The following is a 21,421-nucleotide window of genomic DNA, read 5'->3' as shown; positions in this document are numbered from 1 at the left end:
TTCAAATATAGAAACTAGATTCATGCTATCTATGTAATTAAGGAAATAACCATCCTTACCTTTTATAACTCGCAAAGGAATCCTAAGAAATCAAGTAAGATCTTGGCAAACTTGAGAAGAAGGTCCTAAACAAGTATATACAACATATTAGGAAAGATCCCTATGAGGAAAAGAAATCCACCACCTCACATTCCTTTTGCTAGCTTACATGGTACCCAAAATACTCAACACATTACACTACGAATGATGCATAGTGGATACCGGATTCAAATGCTACCAATCATATGTCATTTGATTCGGTCATGCTACATCGATCTGCCGCTTATAAAGGAGAAGACCAGGTTTCAGTTGGTGATGGTAAGAAACTCCCTATAACTCATATAGGCTTTTAACTTTTGAAAACAAATTAAATCTTTATCTCTAGATGATATACTAATAGTTCCCCAATTGTCAAAGAATTTAATTTCATTTAATGGAAATAAAGTCCTTCTGATATTTGCATCATTGGTTTGGTCATCCTTCTTCTACAAGATTAATCTTTGAGAAATAGTGTCTTATTTAATTCTTTTAAAACACTTGATCCAATAAAATTTGTGACGCTTGCCAACTTGGCAAACATCACAAATTACCATTTTCTATTTTCAGTTAGTCAAACTACTCAACCATTACAGCTTATTCATTGTGATTTGTGGGGTCCCACTAAAACTTTGTCAATTAGTGGATTCAATTCATATATTATTTTTGTTGATGATTTCACTCGATTTACTTGGTTTTATGGTAGAGGACTTGGTGTACGGCTTTGAATCCATGAAGGTTGATGATGAGGTTCTATTTATGGAAACGAGAATCCTGATGAAGATCTAATTAGTTGATGGACTTGGAGTGCTCTCTATCTTGGTTTGAAGGCATTTCTACCTACTAGGTAAGTCACTTGACTTGTGTGCAAAACCCCTTTAGGTTTGGATTTGATCTGGGCCTTCAATTCCTGTTTTGGCCTTCTTTGTCTGCATTGGTCGGCGATTGGTCGGCGGGCCATCGACCAATCCACTCGACCAATGGGTCTTGTCTTTGGCAATTAGGTTGATTCTTGCTCTATTTAAGTCTAACCTCGAGTCCACTTCGTATTTGCTGCCTCCAAACCCTCTGGAGCAGACCAAAGACCTCTGCAAGTCATCTCTCTTGCATCCTTGGAGTTTTCTTGGCGGATCTTCGTCGGAACTCTTCTTTTTGCATCAAAAGGTATGTCTACTCTCTCTTCTTCTCCTACATCTTTGTTTTTCTTTCCTTTTTGAGTTGAGGCAGTAGAAGAGATGCTGCATCCTCTGTTGCAAACATCTCTGAACATGTTCTCATGATCATCCTAAGGATTTAAGGCTAGAACAATGATCTTAACCATGATCATTGCAAGCTTTTGAAGGATTCATGATCAAACCATGATTTAATCTCTGTTAATTTCCTAATCTGAATTCCGATCTCTTTGGATCTTCTTTCATTGATCATGTTAGTGGTTAATGGTTGTGTTTTTCTTTCTATGATCCATAATCCATAGAATTCTAGTTGTTCTCTTCTACCTTACTATGTGTTCTTCATGATGCATGATAGTACATATATGGTAGGTTTTATTTCCTTATTTAGATTTATGCTTCTAAGCCTTATTCTATGAAGACCTATGCATGTTTTCATGTTTTCATTACCGAAAGCAATGATCCATCCTCCTATTGTTCTTGTCCTTGTTTTCTATTTCAAAATTCATCAAGATCCATGTTTGATTTATTTATGGTAACTTTTTGTTTCCTAATTTGGATCTTGATACCTTGATTTGATTAGTGTTTTGGGGTCCCCTATATGCTAGAATACTACTGATGTAGTCTACCCCTTGATTAGTACCCTTTTGAACCACCAAATTCGGATTTCATATCTCAAAACTCTGATTTTCTAAGCTCTTTATGCATTGGTCGGCGATTGGTCGTTGGACCACTCGACCAATCCACTCGACCAATGAGTACGGCAACTCCGGAATTGGTGCATTTCGGATGCTTTGCTATATTTTCTGTTAGGGATCTTTCCTAATATGTTGTATATACTTGTTTAGGACCTTCTTCTCAAGTTTGCCAAGATCTTACTTGATTTCTTAGGATTCTTTGCGAGTTATAAAAGGTAAGGATGGTTATTTCCTTAATTACATAGATAGCATGAATCTAGTTTCTATATTTGAATATCATTAATATGTTTCCTAAATTAGATTCTTACAATGATATTCTACTGTTGCATAACTTTGATTACGGTAGCATTACTTATTCATATTGAATTGATTCATGTATGATTTACTTACCAATGTTATACAAATGATTGTAAATATTGATTTCTTTCCATATATGGAGTTACCATATATGTGATGATATGAATTGATGCATGTGTATGCTTACGTATGGTTTGGAAAGGAGAGGTGTCCTTTTGACATTTCTGTCCTTGGACTACTACGGGAATATTATGGGATGTTTCCGGAGATGCCCTCTGGACACCTTCCTAAAGCTGTTGGATGACATATATAGGATTGTCTAGTAGTGTTTGGCTAGGATGTCTGTTATGTGGGACCCTAATCGGAGGGGTATTGAGACCCGAACGACCCGTGGTAGCAATGGGGATTCATGGGCGCTCAAGACCGGTAACCAACCCGTGAGAGGACAGGGAATCACATTGTGGGGGCCATTTATTGGTAGGGTTGCATATGGTTAGACTTGGGCTCACGGGCGCTTAAGACCGGTAACCAACCCGTGAGAGGACGTGAGAGCTTCCCGTTTACCATATGTGGATGATCAATAGGGTTGGTGAGTCCGTAGTCGGGGACTATGAGGACTCTAGTGTGAAGGATACCGGAAAGGATCGTCGGGGACGAGGAATGGAAGTATCTGGATCTGACTTGATGTAACCAAGTAGAAGACTTGCATTTGGCTAGGTATTACACGACATGCGCCGGTACTTATACCAAATGGTTGTGAGAGAGTGTGTTGACTTAACCCCCTGCCAAGGTTTGTCTGAGGGATGAAGGACCCATTACCAATCGGTCGCTCGGAGATATCTTAAATGGTTGGAGGGAATCCAAGATATCTTAAATGGTTGAGGATGTGAGTGGACTTTCCTAAAGAAGTACGGTGCTATGACTTAAAGCATGTGCGCAATAGAGACCAGCATACATAGAGTTAGAATCATTCATTCATTGTTTGTCTCATATCATATTGCATTTATGTTTGTTACGGAATCTGCCATTTATGTTATTATGGATTTTAAGCGCCTTCTTGAGTTTCTTTGAAACTCATTCCTTTATTGTACAATGTTGTTAGACTATCCTGCGGTACGGAATACTATGACGGTCCCTATGAGGAAGCGCAAGGCGAAGAGACATATCTCCGGGGAAGGTGATTGCGGTTACCACAATTACTACGAAGATTCCACGGGTGGTTATGCTCCGTACGATGCTTAGTCCGACCATTGAGTGGAAGCGTCCTTGTGCTATCTATGAGATCTACACCTACAAGGATGTCGTCTACAAAGTGGAGAATAATTTAGTTACCCAATGTACTTGCTACTTGGGATTAGCTTTTATCTAGTTTATTCTTTCGAGCTACTTTTCATTTGGATGTAAAGTGGGATTTTTGCTTCACTTTACTTATCACATTTGACACTACGATTATATCTATTATTCCGTTTCGTTTATGATTCATTCTTTCATTATTGGATCTATGATTTATCTTCCGCACTCTTGTTATGGTTGTTCATGATTATGTTATTGTTTATGTGGGAGGTTGATCACTCGATACGATCTTGGGCTGTGGATCACACTCTCGGGTATGCCGGATAGGGTACCGGCTGGGAGGGTGTGAGTTGGTATCGAGCCCAAGGTTCGAGGAGATCCTAACCACAAAAGGCAACAACTGAACATTCTGAGTCATTGATCTGAAGTGACTCTTCTACTCTTAGAAGTGAATAATAGAACAACTGAATTAGAAACTTGAACTTTGAGGCATAACGAACATTTACGAATAACATACCATAATTATACTTGAACAAATGACACTAATGCAAGGAAAAGAAAAGTGCATAACATACAATAATTAAAGAGAAACAAAATGAACTTCATTAATTTCAAAAGTTTTTACAATGATTACATCTGAAATGCATAAATGGGAAATCCTAAGGTACGGTCTATCTAGGTGATCTACTACGATCTCTATATGCTCTGAACTCCTCTGCTAGGCGGAGTCACACGATGCTCTATCTGTCTGTCGAGACTCCATCCTCTCGTACATCTGCTCTGTCCGACCTCCATCCTCTCTAGCATGGAAGTCATCGATCTCATCTGTGCACCAAGATCTGAAGTCTCCGGAACCGCATGTGAAGGGCCACCTGCCTCGAAGTGTGATGAAGGAAACTCGTGATGCACGGGCTCGGCCTCGCGCATATCTGTATCATCTCCGGCCTGATCATCACTATCGGGACCGATATCCTCTCCTCCATCCTCGATCCCTCATCCTCATCCTCGATTCATCATCATCCTCACCCTACGGACCGGAGATCTCTCTAGCGATGTAGTCTCATACGTCGAATGGTCCGAGTCCCAATGGGGTATCCACTGTGATCTAGTGTCCATCGGAGTATCCTCGAAACTCACCCCGAAATGCACGAAGATCAAAGTCGAAGCCTCCCATAGCAAAGGTTCCGCATGCTAGGCCGCGAGAACTAAGTCCGGCATGACCTGCTGAATGATGTAGGAAAGATCGATCTCGAAGCCCATGTAGATGCGGTAAATGACCAAGGCCTCCATCAACGTGACCCGATGGTGATGTCCGGCTTTCGGCATGATGTTCCGGCCGACTATGCGACCGATAATACGTGCGAGAACCCGTCATCCGTCCGCTAGTCCACGGTGTGAAGCATCGGCGGCTATCCCATAGCGTAGAGCATATCTCGCGAAGCTCGTACGGCATCGGATGGCTGTCCGGGTGCTGCTCCTGCGGTATCCACACACTGCTTCTTGTGGGTAGTAAGGGACCTGCAAGATCTCGGCCGGTGTCCGGGTAGAGAAGCGAATGCGAGTGCGGTGGACCACTGCTCCACGAGGACAAGTGCGAGTGGATGTCCACGGCCCCGAGCCTCCTCTGTGTAAGTAAGGTTCTTTGAAGAACAACCTCACTAGCTCCGGGTATACCGGCAAATCCTCGGTGAAGAGGTGAGTCCAGCAGTAAAGTGTCGAACCTCTGCCGGATCTGAAGGCTACGAGCTGGCGTAAGTGAAGTAGACGCCCCATCTCGATGTTACAATAGCTGAAGTAGGCCTCGTACGAAACTCGGCTCGAGGTGTGTCAAATAGGTCCGGTCTCCTAACCTCCTCTCTGGGCTCGAAAGGAACGACCTCTGCCCCCGAGAGCACCTACGATGCGACCTCTACCTCTACCTCCTCCTCGTCCTCCCCTCTGCATGATGTATACGTGGAAGAGACAAGAGACAATTCCAATTAGTGCTATTTCAAGATTTGAGCCAAAAGGGTATTTTCGTAATTTTTCGGAAAATTTCAAATTTGGGGGAAATTTGATTTGAACATACTAGCATGTGCACAATACTTGGAATTTCATGTCTATGAAGTTGTTTTGATGAAAATCGATCGAAAACATGGATTAAAGCGAAAAATTCAGCAAGAAGAAATTTGGGGATTTTGCAATTTAGGTCAAAATTGGATTTTTGAAAAGTTGAAATTGGTTAAATCAAATTGTATGGACCTATCTACAATGTCATCTTGAGCATGTAGCATTTGATCTCGTGCGAAAATTTCAAGCGGTTTGAGAGAAAACGAAATTTTTCTAAAGATATCGATTTCGGTATAAAACTTTGCGAGATGAGCACCAAATGTGTTAAAACTTGTTGTCTATGCATGTCATTGTGTTTAAAACCTAGGGAATATGTTTCTAAGCATTCCTAAGCATGATTTCTAGCATTGGATACAAGTAAAGCATGGTTTTATTGAAATGCAAGCATGAGAAGATGAAAATGGAAGAAAGAATGAGAGATTTACCTTGTTTGTGAAGATGGTGTGTTGTGTTGTTGTTGTTGAAGCACTAAATCACCTCAAGAACACTTGTGGGAACTCTTGGATATTTTCCCTAGAGCTCTCTCACCTTTGGAAGAAGTTAGAATGAGGTTGGAATGTGGAAATGAGGCTTATAATGCGAATTTTCGTATTACTGTCTTCATTAGTCGGCGATTGGTCGGCGGGTCACTCGACCAACCACTCGACCAATGGTCACGGTGACCTCATTTGCTGTTGAATTTTTGGAAAATGTGATTTTTGCCTTATGGAATATTGTTTGATGACTATATGGATATATTTGAGCATGATTTAAGTTTTCAAATCATTTGGACTTGTGGTTTATGTTGAATCTTCGAAATTCGGTATTTTGATGTTCTCGGTTTTTGCGAGAATGGTTACTACGAGAAGTGGGCGTGGTGAATCCGGTGGTCATGGAGGTGGTGAAATACCTCGGGGAGGTGGTGAAGTACCTCATGGAGGTGGTGAGATACCAAATGCTGATCGGGGTACTCATGAGATCCCTGGTGCCCCGAATGTTGGAAGTTTCGGAGATATTGCCAATATTATGGGCAATATGATGCGGCGACAAGCGGCTCGGTTCAACCGGATGTTGGTGGGTTTCATGACTACTGCATAATGAGACCCGGGCTGGTGCTAATGTGAATCCTCATGCCGCGATCTGAATGCGGGAGGTTTAGGTGGAACTCCTCATACTACTTTGATGGAGAGTTTTACGAAGATGCAAGTACCCACTTTTCTTGGTGTTACCAAGGACCCCTTGTTTCCTAACAAGTGGCTTCGTGAGTTGGAGAAGGCTTTCCGGCATCTGCAATGCTCGGAAGCTCGAGAAGATTTTGTTTCTTTGAGCGAAGTTGCAACAAGAAGGCTGATGCATGGTGGATCTCCACTCGTCTGTTTTGGAAGGTTTGCATGCGGGAGTTGTAACTTGGGAGTTATTCAAAGAGGCTTTTTGTATGAACTACTTTCCCGAGGCGGTGAAGGATGCAAAGGAAGGCTGAGTTTATGATTCGACTCAAGGAACTTTGTACGTGTTGGAGTACCAACGAAGTTCGAGGAGCTTCATTTCTTTGCTCCAGATTCTTTGAAGGAAGACCTCGCCAAAGCAAAGAAGTTCTTCAAAGGACTGCGCCACTGCCATTAAAGCTTATCTCACGGTCCGGCCTATAGTGAGCTATGCTCAAGTGGTGCGAGAACTCGAAGAAGTTGGAAGAAACGAGAGAAGGAAAGTGCTCGTGTGCGAAAGCCTTGGCGATCAAGGAATTCAGGTTTTGCGTGGATCGCAATGACCGTCGTTATGTGAGACCTACACCCTACCCCACTCCTACCTTTCGGGCTAAGAGTGTGGAGGTCGGAACACGGGTTTTCGGCAGCCCGGCCGGTTTAAACGGTATGGCGGAAACCGAGCCACCAGCAAATGCAAGTGCAAGTGCAAGTGCGAGTGCAAGGCCTTTTGTTCGAAGTCCTCTGTTGCAGCCACCCCTGTTGGATCCGGCAATCTGTTTGCTTCTCTGCAAGCAAGCTGGTCATTTTGCTCGTGCTGTCCCGAAGCGGCACTGCCCAGACACTTGCCCCGTGGTGAAGAGTGCTCCTGCTCCTCCCTCTGGTAGAGTTTTCGGTATTTCCGATCTTGAGCGGGATCCAAGCCATGATGTGATTACGGGTACATTGTTAGTCGCTTCTATTTCCGCATTTGTCTTATTTGATACGGGTGCATCTCATTCGTTCATGTCATCTGCATTCATCAAGAAGACTAACCTAATCCACGAGAAGTTGTCTAGTTGTTTATTGATTAGTACACCTCTGGTCTGTTGTGAAACTAGATAAGGGGTTATCTAAATGTCTGTGTTGATTGGTGAGAAGAACTTGGAAGCCAATTTTGTGATTCTTGACATGAAGGACTTCGATGTTATTTTGGGAATTGATTGGTTGACAGCCCATAAAGCTGTGTTCCTTTGTTCCTCAAAGAAGATTCGGTTCCATATATGTGGAAGTCCGGTCTTTGAATTTCAAGGTGAAAAGAGAAGGGTTTGTAAGAAGGTCTTTATGCTGCTTGATGCAAGTCTATGCCCTAGTGGATGATGCTTCATGCGAAGGCAAGGGTATAGTGGAGAAAAAGTCGACGAAGTCGAGTTGTCTGCGACTTTGTTGATGTCTTCCACGATGATCTATCGGGAGTGCCTCCGGACGAGAGATGTCGAATTCTCTATTGATCTCGTCCCTGGTGCCGCTCCGGTATCTAAAGCTCCGTATAGGATGGCTCCTCTTTGAGTTGAAAGAGTTGCAAAATCGGTTGAATGAGCTCATTGATAGAGGTTTCGTACAGCCTAGTGTGTCACCTTGGGGAGCTCCGGTCTTGTTCGTCAAGAAGAAAGACGGTAGTATGCGCTTGTGCATCGACTACCGTGAGTTGAATAAGTTGACTATCAAGAATAGATATCCACTTGCCCGAGATCGATGATCTCTTCGATCGGTTGAAGGGTGCGGTTGTGTTCTCGAAGATTGACTTAAGGTCCGGATATCACCAATTGAAAGTGAAGTCTAGTGATATCTTCAAGACAGCTTTCCGAACGCGGTATGGTCACTACGAGTTTAGAGTCATGCCTTTCGGATTGACCAATGCTCTGCGGTGTTCATGGACCTCATGAACCGAGTATTTCATGATGTGCTTGATAAGTTTGTGATTGTTTTCATTGATGACATCTTGATCTATTCGAAGAGCGAAGAAGAGCATGCGAGTCATCTAAGTTTCACTTTGCAAAGGTTGCGGGAAAAGAAGTTGTTTGCTAAGTTTAGCAAGTGTGATTTACGGCTTAAGAGAGTGGTTTTCCTTGGTCATGTAGTTTCAGCCGAAGGTATTCGTGTCGATCTGAAAAGGTCCAAGCTGTGGCTGATTGGGAGAGACCGAAGTCGATAACGGAAATAAGAAGTTTTCTTGGATTGGCGGGTTACTACCGAAGGTTTATTGAGAACTTTTCTCGGTTGGCTGCTCCTATGACTAAGTTGACCGGGGAAAGAAGAGAAGTTTGTTTGGTCGACGCTTTGTGAAGAAAAATTTTCCAAGAGTTGAAGGATAGATTGACAAGTGCCCCGGTTTTGACTATACTGATAGTTCCGGTGGTATGACGGTTTATACCGATGCGTCAAAGATTGGTTTGGGTTGTGTACTTGATGCAACATGGCAAGGTCGTAGCCTATGCTTCTCGGCAATTGAAGGATTATGAGCGGAATTACCCCACTCACGATCTAGAACTTGCCGCCGTTGTCTTTGCTTTGAAGATTTGGAGACATTATCTTTACGGTGAGAAGATTGCCATTTTCACGGATCATAAGAGTTTGAAATACTTCTTTACCCAAAAGGAGTTGAACATGAGACAAAGGAGATGGTTGGAACTCGTCTCCGATTATGATTGTGATATTCGGTATCATCCTGGGAAAGCAAATGTTGTTGCCGATGCTCTTAGTAGGAAGAACCGAGAAGAAGACTTTGGATTTAAATGCTTTGAGTTTACCATTGTGGTCTTCTATTGAGAGTTTTGGTTTGGAAATCGTCCTGAGAATTCTGATTTTATTCTTTACGCCATGACGGCAAGATCTGGTCTTAGAGATAAGATTGTTGCTCTGCGAGTTACGATCAAGAGTTTTTGACCAAAGTTGAGAAGATTTCTTCGAATCTGAGTCGGACCCCGACTTTGGTATATCCATGGATGGTGCTTTGTTGTTTAGAGGAGAGGCTGTGTGTGCACATAAACGATGAAGTTAAGAATGAAATATTGAAGGAAGCACACCGGTCGGTCTTTCTTTGTACACCGGGAAGCACCAAGATGTACAAGGACTTGAAGGAACATTTTTGGTGGATTGGTCTAAAGGCGGATGTTGATGATTTTGTTGCCAAGTGTGAGACTTGCCAACGTGTGAAAGCCGTCCGACAACCTCCATCTGGATTACTTCAACCCCTTCCTATTCCTAGTTGGAAGTGGGAAGATATCTCCATGGACTTTGTGACTAGCTTGCCTCGGACAAGTAAAGGCAATGACAACTGTGTGGGTGATTGTTGATAGGTTGACCAAATCAGCCCATTTCATTCCTATGAAGATCACTCATACTCTGGATAAGCTAGCCGGGCTTTATGTGGATAATGTGGTTAAATGCTGCATGGTGTGCCTTTGAGTATTGTTTCGGATCGTGATCCTAGGTTCACCTCAAGGTTTTGGAACAGTTTGCGAAGGCCTTGGGAACCCAATTGAACTTGAGTACAGCTCATCATCCACGGTCGATGGACAATGCGAGCGGACAATTCGGACATTGGAAGACATGCTCGGATCTTGCGTGGTGGATATGGGTGGTAATTGGGATGAACACCTAGCTTTGGTTGAGTTTGCCTATAACAACGGTTATCAAGCAACAATAGGCATGGCTCCATTCGGGGCTTTGTATGGTAGTACTTGTAGGACACCTTTGTCTTTGGTGAGGCAGTGTGAAAGAAAAGTCTTAGGTCTGAGATGATTGAAGCTACAAGTGCTATGGTAGATATGATAAGAGAAAGGATTAAGTACGCCCGATCGAGGCAGAAATCTTATGCTTGATAAGAGAAGGACCGATTTGGAATTTCAAGTTGGAGAGAAAGTTTTTTACGAAGGTCTCACCAATGAAGGGTGTGATGAGATTCAATGTTAAGGGTAAGCTTAGCCCTCGTTACATTGGACCTTTCGAGATTTTGGAAAAGGTTGGACTGTTGCGTATCGATTAGCATTACCTCCGTCTCTTGCTGGTGTGCACAATGTGTTCCATATTTCGATGCTCCGAAAATACATAGAGAATCCGGAACACATTTTGCAGCAAGCACTGAAGGACTTAGTGCTGATTTGACCTATGATGAAGAACCGGCCGAAATCCTGGATAGGAAGGACAAGCGGCTGCGGAATCGCGCCATTCCTTTGGTGAAGATTCGGTGGAAGAACCATACCCCTGAAGAAGCTTCTTGGGAGAAGGAAGAAGACATGAAGGAGAAGTTTCCTTACCTCTTTGGAAGCACGGTGCGCTTTCAATTTCGGGGACGAAATTTCTTTAAGGGGGGAGAATGTGAAACCCAGCCCTAACCTTGACCCGGAAACCTTGTTATTTGTAGGTCCGATGACCCGAAGTAAAGTAAGAAGTCAGCTTTGGGCCATCCCGGTAGAGGACTTGGTGTACGGCTTTGAATCCATGAAGGTTGATGATGAGGTTCTATTTATGGAAACGAGAATCCTGATGAAGATCTAATTAGTTGATGGACTTGGAGTGCTCTCTATCTTGGTTTGAAGGCATTTCTACCTACTAGGTAAGTCACTTGACTTGTGTGCAAAACCCCTTTAGGTTTGGATTTGATCTGGGCCTTCAATTCCCTGTTTTGGCCTTCTTTGTCTGCATTGGTCGGCGATTGGTCGGCTGGGCCGATCGACCAATCCACTCGACCAATGGGTCTTTCTCTTTGGCAATTAGGTTGATTCTTGCTCTATTTAAGTCTAACCTCGAGTCCACTTCGTATTTGCTGCCTCCAAACCCTGCGGAGCAGACCAAAGACCTCTGCAAGTCATCTCTCTTGCATCCTTGGAGTTTTCTTGGCGGATCTTCGTCGGAACTCTTCTTTTTGCATCAAAAGGTATGTCTACTCTCTCTTCTTCTCCTACATCTTTGTTTTTCTTTCCTTTTTGAGTTGAGACAGTAGAAGAGATGCTGCATCCTCTGTTGCAAACATCTCTGAACATGTTCTCATGATCATCCTAAGGATTTAAGGCTAGAACAATGATCTTAACCATGATCATTGCAAGCTTTTGAAGGATTCATGATCAAACCATGATTTAATCTCTGTTAATTTCCTAATCTGAATTCCGATCTCTTTGGATCTTCTTTCATTGATCATGTTAGTGGTTAATGGTTGTGTTTTCTTTCTATGATCCATAATCCATAGAATTCTAGTTGTTCTCTTCTACCTTACTATGTGTTCTTCATGATGCATGATAGTACATATATGGTAGGTTTTATTTCCTTATTTAGATTTATGCTTCTAAGCCTTATTCTATGAAGACCTATGCATGTTTTCATGTTTTCATTACCGAAAGCAATGATCCATCCTCCTATTGTTCTTGTCCTTGTTTTCTATTTCAAAATTCATCAAGATCCATGTTTGATTTATTTATGGTAACTTTTTGTTTCCTAATTTGGATCTTGATACCTTGATTTGATTAGTGTTTTGAGGTCCCCTATATGCTAGAATACTACTGATGTAGTCTACCCCTTGATTAGTACCCTTTTGAACCACCAAATTCGGATTTCATATCTCAAAACTCTGATTTTCTAAGCTCTTTGCTGCATTGGTCGGTGATTGGTCGTTGGACCACTCGACCAATCCACTCGACCAATGAGTACGGCAACTCCAGGATTGGTGCATTTCGGATGTTTTGCTATATTTTCTGTTAGGGATCTTTCCTAATATGTTGTATATACTTGTTTAGGACCTTCTTCTCAAGTTTGCCAAGATCTTACTTGATTTCTTAGGATTCTTTGCGAGTTATAAAAGGTAAGGATGGTTATTTCCTTAATTACATAGATAGCATGAATCTAGTTTCTATATTTGAATATCATTAATATGTTTCTTAAATTAGATTCTTACAATGATATACTACTGTTGCATAACTTTGATTACAGTAGCATTACTTATTCATATTGAATTGATTCATGTATGATTTACTTACCAATGTTATACAAATGATTGTAAATATTGATTTCTTTCCATATATGGAGTTACCATATATGTGATGATATGAATTGATGCATGTGTATGCTTACGTATGGTTTGGAAAGGAGAGGTGTCCTTTTGACATTTCTGTCCTTGGACTACTACGGGAATATTATGGGATGTTTCCGGAGATGCCCTCTGGACACCTTCCTAAAGCTGTTGGATGACATATATAGGATTGTCTAGTAGTGTTTGGCTAGGATGTCCTGTTATGTCGGACCCTAATCGGAGGGGTATTGAGACCGAACGACCCGTGGTAGCAATGGGGATTCATGGGCGCTCAAGACCGGTAACCAACCCGTGAGAGGACAGGAATCACATTGTGGGGGCCATTTATTGGTAGGGTTGCATATGGTTAGACTTGGGCTCATGGGCGCTTAAGACCGGTAACCAACCCGTGAAAGGACGTGAGAGCTTCCCGTTTACCATATGTGGATGATCAATAGGGTTGGTGAGTCCGTAGTCAGGGACTATGAGGACTCTAGTGTGAAGGATACCGGAAAGGATCGTCGGGGACGAGGAATGGAAGTATCTGGATCTGATTTGATGTAACCAAGTAGAAGACTTGCATTTGGCTAGGTATTACCACGACATGCGCCGGTACTTATACCAAATGGTTGTGAGAGAGTGTGTTGACTTAACCCCCTGCCAAGGTTTGTCTCGAGGGATGAAGGACCCATTACCAATCGGTCGCTCGGAGATATCTTAAATGGTTGGAGGGAATCCAAGATATCTTAAATGGTTGAGGATGTGAGTGGACTTTCCTAAAGAAGTACGGTGCTATGACTTAAAGCATGTCGCCAATAGAGACCAGCATACATAGAGTTAGATTCATTCATTCATTGTTTGTCTCATATCATATTGCATTTATGATTGTTACGGAATCCTGCCATTTATGTTATTATGGATTTTAAGCGCCTTCTTGAGTTTCTTTGGAACTCATTCCTTTATTGTACAATGTTGTTAGACTATCCTGCAGTACGGAATACTATGACGGTCCCTATGAGGAAGCGCAAGGCGAAGAGACATATCTCCGGGGAAGGTGATTGCGGTTACCACAATTACTCCGAAGATCCCCCCCCCGCTGTTTCCCCCCCCACCCTACTTCCACCCACCCATTGAAGGCACCCCCCCTTTGTTATTTATAAGAACCCCACCCACAAGGATGTCGCCCACAAAGTGGAGAATAATTTAGTTACCCAATGTACTTGCTATGGGATTAGCTTTTATCTAGTTTATTCTTTCGAGCTACTTTTCCAGTTGGATGTAGGTGTTTTTTTTTCTTTTTTTTTCTTTTTCATACACCCCAAAAAAAAATATTTATTTTCCCTCCCCTTTCACTCCCTTTTTTTTTTTTTTAAAAAAAACATCTCTCCCCCCCCCCCTCAATAAAATGGTTTAGAAAAATTATTTTTATTGTAAGGGGGGGGGGAAAAACAAACACACAAGACGAGGAGGAGGACAACCAAACCAGGAAGAAGGGGGGGGGGGGGGGGGGGGGGGGGGGGAGGGGGAGGAAAAAGAAAAAAAAAAAAAAAAAAAAAAGGAAAAAAGGGGGGGGGAAACACCACCCCCAAAAAAAAGGGAGGAAAGAGAAAAGAAAAAGGGGGAGAAAAAAAGAAAAAAATGTAAAAAGAAATAAACAAAGATCAAGTGTCTTCAAGTTTATAGATAACGTCTTCATAAGTATGGACTTCGTCAATCCAATGAATGAATCCGTTCTAACTTTATGCAGTTTTCAAAAGTAGTACGCAGCTTGATCCGCCGGGGGATCATCAGAGTAATCTTGATCGTCACCAGCACCTTGCGTGTAATACGCTTCATTGGCTTGCGCTTCACTGTACTGCTCGTCATAATAATCTGTACCTGCAGGATAATCTAACAAAGAATATACAAAAAGGAATGAGTTTCGAAGAAACTCAGTAAGGTAGTTAATCCATAACATCATAGATAACATGTGGCAAACCACAACAAGATGCAATGCAATATGAAACAAGTAAGGTATGTATGCATCTAAACTCTATGTATGCTGGTCTCTATGGTAGACATGCTTTAAGTCATAGCACCGTACTTCTTTGGGAAAGTCCGCTCACACCCTCAACCATATAAGATATCTTGGGTTCCCTCAACCATTTAAGGTATCTTGGGCAGCCAGTTGGTAATGGGTCCTGCATCCCTCTCGGACAAACCATGGTAGGGGGTTAAGTCAACACACTCTCTCACAACCATTTGGCATAAGTACTGGCGCATGTCAGGGAAAAGCCTAGCCCAATGCAAGTCATCTAGTCAGTCACATCAACTCAGGTCCAGATACTTCCATTCCTCGTCCCTGACGATCCTTTCCGGTATCCTTTCCACTAGAGTCCTAATAGTCCCGGACTATGGACTCATCAACCCTATTGGTTATCCACATATGGTAAACGAGAAGCTCTCATGTCCCCTCACGGATCATTTCACCGGTCTTGAGCGCCCGTGAATCCCCATTGCTGCCACGAGTCGTTCGGTCTCAATACCCTTCCGAATCGGGTCTGATATAACAGAGGTATATCCTAGCCAAACACTGCTAGACATCCCTAGGTATGACAACCATTGATTCGGGAAAGTGTCGATGGGCAACCCCGGAAACATCCCATACTATTTCCGATAATGTCCAAGGACAGAAGTGTCAAAAGGACACCGCCCAATCCCAAACCAAACTTAATCAAACACATTCTCAGGTCAGTCATGACATACACAACCAATAGTTCATCATATAAAAGAAAATGTAAAAGCAAAATCAGATTAAGCAGTAATAAGTAATTCATATAACATGAATAATGAAAAAGTTGATATAAACAAGTGCTACTGTTCTCACAGTAGGAGATCTTAATTAAAATACAATAACAGTAGGTAATCTCATAGTTTCATAAAGTAGAAACCAGAGAACAAGCAATCTATGTAGTTAAGGAATTAACTATCCTTACCTTCTAACTTGGATGGGATCTTAAAGAATCAAGTATGATCTTGACTAAACTTGAGAAGACAGTCCTAAACAAGTGCACACAACATGTTAGGAAAGATGCATAAAGGAAAAGATCATAAATCAATCGAAACAGACCAAGATTGAGGTTGCTGTACTCATTGGTCGATTGATTGGTCTGCTGGACCAGTCAACCAATGCAGACAGTGGCCTGCAAGAATCCAAATTTTGAGAATCCAGAACCGATTTCGATGGTTCAAAAGGGTACAAATCAGAGGGGAATTATCATGGTAGTATTCTAGGGTACAGAGGATATCAAATCATAAATCAAATCAAGTTCCCAAATTATAACCTAGGAACACAAAGGTTAACCTACTAGGTTAAACATAGATTATGAGAGAAAAATATTATAATCAAAGATTCAAGAATTAGGATATGAGGATTACAGATATAGTAAAGAAAACACATTGATTGGGTTACCATGATCAAACTAGAGCTTCTTGATCTTACCCAAGAATTAGGGTTTTACCCTTTTTGGTTCCCTCGGAAAATAATTGAGAGCTCTGAATGAAGGGAGATAAATTGTTAGCCAAAAATAACAAGAAGGGTCATTCAATGATGAAGTTTAGGTTAACACAATATTACTCAAGAAGATTTTCCTTCACAAGGGAGGTTACCAAAAGCTCTCCAGACGATCTCACAGGTTAGGGTTTCAAAGGATTAGGGTTAGGGTTTCGAAGATTTCACTGGCTGAGGTTAAGATCATGATGATGATCATGGATCTTAAAGATCACGATGAGATCATGGAATAGTTGGTTGCAAGAGTGCATCATCTTCTTCCTGATCTCAACGAAGAACAAAATTAAAGAAAGAAAATCAGAGGTAGAAGAAAGAGTGAGTGAAATCATACCTTTGCTGTAGGAGGATGAAGAATTCTTCAAGTCTTTGCGAGAGATCACCAAAGAATGCAAGGGAATGGGTTAGATTAGGGTTCTAACTCGTTCCAGAGGCTTAGGAGGCAGAGGAGGTGGAGTATTCCCGAGATTAGACTTAAATAGAAGAGACAGGATTCAAATTTCAAAAACAGAATCAATTGGTCGATTGATTGGTCGATTGGTCCAATAGACCAATGAGTCGACCAATCAAGACAGCAACTTCAAAACAGGGAATTGAAGGCTCAGATCAAGTCCAAACATCAAGGGGTTTTGCACACACCTAGAGTGACATACCTAGGAGTTAGAAATGCCTTTGAATCAATACAGAGACCACTCCAAGACCATCAACTAATCCAATCTTCATCCGGGTGCAGTTTCCACCATTGGGACACTGGCATCAACACTCATGGATTCCAATCCAGCCATCAAGTCTTCAACAGAAATGGCCCAAAGATGACTTCTTGCCTTACTTCGGGTCACTGGACCTACAAATAACAAAGTTTCCGGATTAGGGTTAGGGCTGGGTTTCATATTGTCTGTTATTTTTAGTGTTAACTCATCCCCTCCTCATGGTGGTTACCCTCTTTGATCATTGTGACTCTCTTTCCAATATACTTGAGATGATTTATCCGAAAACGAAACCCTGCTTTCGTGAGAAGGATAATCCAGTCAAGGGTAGAGTTCTGGGTAACCCAATGATGGTAATTGCTAGGATTTCCTTCACCCTTTGGCTTTGGGAGTATTTGATTTGAGACTTACGCCATGATCACTCGAAATCCGGATTGAAAACGGGTGATCAGAAGCCTGAGTTTCGGATTGAAACTCTTTGTTTTTGGGGCGGTCACTAGTGGCGGTCGCTCAACTTAAGCGACTGGCCCAAGCGACCGGCTGGTAAACAGTGACCAAATGACTTTTGGTTCTGATTCACTTTGATTCAATTAACTTATATATTATTGTAACACTGTGTTTAGGTATACTCTGTTTGAAAAGAAAGACTTGTAATAGTTAACGGATCTCTTTTTACGGACAGTTTACTTATATGCAGGTAAGGACAACCCATCCTATCTTTTGAATAGACTTGAAATATGCTAATCTAGTGTCTATTAGAATTAGTATTTCTTTATATATATTGTTGTATTCATGTCTTATATATTAATCTTGTTATATTACTGCTGTTTGTCTTGTTTACATATATAATGTGTTGATTATGAATGTTATGTATTGATGATGGTTAGTATATGGTTCTGATGGAAGAGGTATCTCTTTTGGGATATCTTAGCTTGGGATATCAAGAAGGTGTGGAATGGGACATATGCCTGCTGATGTCTCCAGCACTGTCATGACTATTTGATGACATTATTAGGTAGAGTCTAGAATTGCATGGCTAGGCACCCCACATGCTACTACCCTTTTGGTAGGGGGATTGAAACTGAGTGACCCGTGATGATAGTGATGCGACATTGGTCCACTGTTAGTCATATAAATGGTAGGGTTGCATATGTTAGGGTTGGGCTCATGGACATCCAAGGAACGGACCGGGTGTCGTGAGGAGTCATGAGAGCATCCGCCACAATAATATGTGGATGACCATAGGGTTAAGAAGTGGAGTCCAACAGCGGTAGCCAGTCCGTGAGGATTCTCTCTCCTAGGTTGCGAAGGATACTGAACCGATTTGGTTGGTGCCATAGGGGATGTATCTGGACTTCATGTAGACATGTAACCAGTATGACCTTGCATTGGATTAGAAACCCCGACATGCACCAGTACTCATTACCAATGGTCGTGGTGAGAGAGTGTTGACTTAACCCCAGCCATGGAAATGAGAGCCAGATGTGGACTTTCCCTTTTTCTCAGGATCCCTACAGAGGTAACCAGTCCTTGCCGGATCAGAGTGATGAGACTTACACAGAGGAGGGCTGGTGTATATCTTAAAGCTTGTCAACTATTAGAGACCTGCATAGTTAGAAATCATAGTATCATTCATACTTTGCATTCATTCATATTATTTGTGCATTTTGGCATTGTTGGATAATTGATGGGATTTGTTATTGTTTCTTACTGAGTTCTTTAGAACTCAAGCCTTTATTTTGTATATGTTTATTATCCTGCACAGAAAAAGGAATTGTATAGGAAGATGGACTGGTTTCCTATGAAGGAACCATCCCGTATGAAGAAGATGTGGCACCGTCAGTGGGAAATGGAGATAGCCTGTGCGGGAGCTCCTGCGGGTGCATGGAGTGCGCTTATCGCACCTATTGATGGTCAGAGACGGAAGGTGGTTATAAAGTTCGCTCAGCGAATGGAGAAGAATTGGAGGACACCCTATCTTGAGATTCATGAAAAACACTATTTAAACTTAGAAAATGAAACTGGAAAGAAATTGATATAATTCTTTTGTTTACTTCCGCTGAACTCTTATTCATTTTTATTCATTATTTCTTTCCTTTATTATTGTTATTGGAGTATTTGGACTCCTGTAATTCCTTTAATTCATTTATTGAACATTTATTGCTCTTGATTATCTTTATTTGTATTTAATATTGTTGATAGACTAAAACCGTGGATCCTATGGCAAATCACTCCCACGGGTTGTCGGGCGGGTAACCGAGACCGGCGGGTGGGGTGTGATATTAGGTATGGTTTGGAAAGGGGAGGTGTCCTTTTGACACTTCTGTCCTTGGACACCTACGGGAATATTATGGGATGTTTCCGGAGATGCCCTTTGGACACCTTCCTAAACTGTTGGTTGACATATTTAGGGTTGTCTAGTAGTGTTTGGCTAGAATGTCCCGTTATGTCAGACCCTAATCGGAGGGGTATTGAGACCGAACGACCCGTGGTAGCAATGGAGACTCATGGGCGCTCAAGACCGGTAACCAATCCGTGAGAGGACATGGATCACATTGTGGATACTCGAAAGAGGCCATTCATTGGTAGGGTTGCATATGGATAGACTTGGGCTCACGGACGCTCAAGACCGGTAACCAACCCATGAGGGGATGTGAGAGCTTTCCGTTTACCATATGTGGATAACCAATAGGGTTGATGAGTCCGTAGTTAGGGACTATGAGGAATCTAGTGTGAAGGATACCGGAAAGGATCGCCATGGGCGAGGAATGGACGTATCTGGATCTGACTTGATGTAACTAAGTAGAAGACTTGCATTTGGCTAGGCTTTGACCCTGACATGTGCCAGTACTTAGACCAATGGTGATGTGAGAGAGCAGTGACCTAAACCCCCAGCCATGGAATGTCCCGAGGGATGCCGGACCCATTACCAACTGATGATGAGTGATTGAGACCTTCCTAAAGAAGTACGATGCTATAACTTAAAGCATGTCTGCCAATAGAGACTAGCATACATAGAGTTAGAATCATATTGCATCATGTGTTTCATATCATATTGCATCTTACTCTACTTTGAAATCCTGCTATTTATGTTATTATGGATTAACTGCCTTATTGGGTTTCTTTGAAACTCATTCCTTTTGTGCTATGTATTGTTAGATTTCTCTACAGGTTCGGAGTATCATGACTGCTCGTATGAAGAAGCGCAAGGAGAAGAGACATATCTCCAGGAAGGTGATTGCGGTTACGACAATTACACTGAAGATTCCGCGGGTGGTTATGCTGCGTACGATGCTTAGTCCGACCATAGAGTGGAAGCGCCCTTGCGCCATTTTTGAGATTTATACTTATAGAGATGTCATCTATAAGATTGAGAACAATTTAGTTACTTATTGTACTTGCTACTGGGATTAGTTTTCATCCCTTTTCCTTTTCTTTTTGGAACTACTATTCCGTTGTCGGTGGTCCTTCCCCCCCCCCCCCCCTCTCTTTTCTTTTTTTTTTCTTTCTTTTTTTCTTTCTTCTTTCCTTTTTTTTTCCTTCCTTCCTCCCCCCCCTCCTCCCTCCTCTCTCTCCTTTTTTTTTTTTTTTTTTTTTTTTTTTTTTTTTGTTTGGGTGGTTTCTCCCCCCCCCTCCTCCCCCGCCGGGGGGGCCCCCCCCCCCCCCCCCCCCCGCCCCGGCCCCCGCCCGGGGGCGGGGCCCCCCCCCCACCCCCCCCCCCCCCCCCCCCCCCCCCCCCCCCCCCCCCCCCCCCCCCCCCCCCCCCCCCGCGGGGGCCCCCCCCCCCCCACCCCCACCGGGGGGTCCCCCCCCCCCCCCACCCATAATATTTTCTTGCCCAACCATCCCAAGGGGCCGGAAGATAAATCATAGATCCAATAATGAAAGAATGAATCATAAACGAATCAGAATAATAGATATAATCGAGTATCAAACGGATAAGTAAAGTGAAGCAAAACCCCCCGGACCCCCCTTTCCCCCCGGAAGTAGCTCTAAAGAATAAACTAGACAAAATCTAATCCCAGTAGCAAGTACATTGGGTAACTAAATTATTCTCCACTTTATAGACGACATCCTTGTATGTATAGATCTCATAAATAGCACAAGGACGCTTCCACTCAATGGTCGGACTAAGCATCGTACGGAGCATAACCACTCGCGGGATCTTGAGTAATTGTGGTAACCGCAATCACCTTCCTGGAGATATGTCTCTTCGCCTTGCGCTTCTTCATAGGGACCGTCATAATACTCGGTACACTGGGGATAGTCTAACAACATTGTACAATAAAGGAATGAGTTTCA

This window comes from Hakea prostrata, chromosome 10 (genome assembly GCF_041222555.1).
Source record: "Hakea prostrata isolate BN-2017 chromosome 10, UWA_Hpros_2, whole genome shotgun sequence".
Lineage (NCBI taxonomy): Eukaryota > Viridiplantae > Streptophyta > Magnoliopsida > Proteales > Proteaceae > Hakea > Hakea prostrata.
The sequence above is the reverse complement of the archived record's forward strand: the minus strand, read 5'-3'. Positions refer to the sequence as shown.